The sequence below is a fragment of the Hesperophylax consimilis genome, chromosome 3 (assembly GCF_061612785.1).
Source record: "Hesperophylax consimilis isolate HC1 chromosome 3, BYU_Hcon_1.0, whole genome shotgun sequence".
Classification (NCBI taxonomy): Eukaryota; Metazoa; Arthropoda; class Insecta; order Trichoptera; family Limnephilidae; genus Hesperophylax; species Hesperophylax consimilis.
The window spans coordinates 44,100,473-44,102,791 of NC_142838.1; positions in this window are offsets into that span (position 1 = coordinate 44,100,473).

Sequence of the window (2,319 nt, forward strand, 5' to 3'; positions counted from 1 at the left end):
CATGTACGTAATGTTTACCTAAACCACATAAATTGATTATTTAAATTGCACTTCAGCGTATTGAGCCCCTTGCACGGACTTCGAATGGCTTGGAAAATTCCTATGAATAGATTTTTCTATTGAATATGTGAGAAAATAAGAAAAATATTTACTGCAAGTAATTCAAAAAATAAAACGTGATGTTAGCTGGCTACACCACTTCTTGAAACGTCATTATTTTTACACGGAGAATAGTCCAAAGAGACGAACCAGTCATTGGCAGTCCACAATGAATTGCTGATACCATCCCTTATGTGGCAGGTATGGCAGCGAGGTATAAAACTAGCAGAGAAAGGATAAAAGTTGACTGAATGCTGTATAAATGAAGTCATTTTAATCAAAACTCTATATGCCCATGTTAAAAATGAGGCGATCCCGAGGAAGACATCAAAGTGATGGATTGAATCACATACTTGAATAAAGTCATTTTAATCAAAACTCTATATGATTTAAAGTGCAGAGTTCCGGAAATAATGCAAGGCTGATGTAAGTGTAACGGTTAAGATTAAGAAAGGGACGATTAGATGGTTTGAACATATAAACATAAACCGGATGAATGAAGCAAGTAGCGTAAAGACAACGTATATGAGGTGGAAGATGATGAAAAAAGTAGTCGGGGTCGCCCGAGCAAGATATGGAACGATCAATGGTGAATCTAATACTTAGTCGGGTCATGTAAAGAGTCTGAATTATTTAAGAGTATGTTCCAGACTTTATACGAATTAGAATATAGCAAAGATTAGTGGCGGTCTATCCTTTCTGCCTACCCCTGCAGTGAAACAACTTGACGGTTTGTTAGTTCATTTATTGGCTCTAAAAAGAATGCCTAACTGAAATTTTGCAAGGGGGAAAAAACATTAAGTTAGTTTAGTCAGTTAGTGCAACAATATTTAAAGTCTTCATTAGAGAAATTGAATTATAGTAATACCTTAAAGTGAAAAGTGCATAAATAATGGTATATTTTAGAAAATTCAGTTAATCCCCTCGCATTTGGAGAAATGATGCTGATTTCAGATTGAAAAACTTTCGTAGTGATTATAATCTAAGGGAAAGAGTCAAATTTTACTTATATATAATATAAGGCACATATTCCTAAATATAACTATTATAATAAATCGATTATCAAATTGCATTATTTGCCGTAAGATACTGGTGTAAAAATGTTTGTCTCTAGAGAACTCTGTTTTATTACCTTTCTTAGACAAAACTCGGAAACATCTCGATAAATATTTAATGAGATTCTTGCATTGATGTAACTTTTTTTTTTCTAAACTATTTTTTTTTCATTACTATTATTATTATTATAATCATTGTATATTATGTAAAAGCTGTTTGTTTTTTACAAATAAATAAATAAATAACATAACATAATAACTCAGCCCAGCAATTCCTGGCAAAGGCAACTTCCATTTTAAACCTTTTGAACAACATAATAACCGACTCATCAAACAAATTCACTAAGGTGCATATAGTTAAACTTGCTCCCAAATTCCGCGATCTTTTGGGCAATGTCGGTCAAATGGGTGTAAAATTAGGCAACTTTGAAGAAGAACTAAAGACCTACATAAAATTGTCTTTAAACCAAACACTCGAAAATGGGAATAGAACGTGGAGTTCGATTGCGTCCGACCAAGCCCTCCCTAAATATCCACCAAACACAATAAACAATGCCCCTATACTGCCTGCACGACCAGCGGTACATATCTTCCCCAAAGATGACAAGTTACTTCCTTCCAGCAGTACCCTCGAAACCCTAAAAACCTCAACTAACTCTTTTTTTAATTTTTTTACAATGTATTTATCTATTAAATAATTAATCAATTTACAGTATAATAGTATTACAGAGTATAATTAATAATGTTAACTAAAATAATTCATACAATTAGTTTTCACTGCTTTTGATTTTATAATGTTCCTCTTCTCGCTTGTGTCTAGAAGAGTGGCGATCATCAAAATTAAGAATATTTAATGTTTGTAATTATGAATATTAAAATTTATAATTAATTAAAAATATAGTTTCATCATTATGGTATTTTTAATTGCTTTTGGTAGGTGTTTATCGTTTTCTATTGTTCTGATATTTTCGGGTAGGCTGTTGAAGTATTTTTTCCCTAGAAATATGTTAGGATGTTGAGCAAAAGTGGTGTTACATTTTTGTGTCGGAATTATATGTTTTTGACGAGTACGACTTTCAGTTAAAAAGCTGTTAAATATTTTACTTTTATTATTTTAGTTATTATGTTTTTTTTGACAAAATCATTAAATTTTAATTCTTTAAAT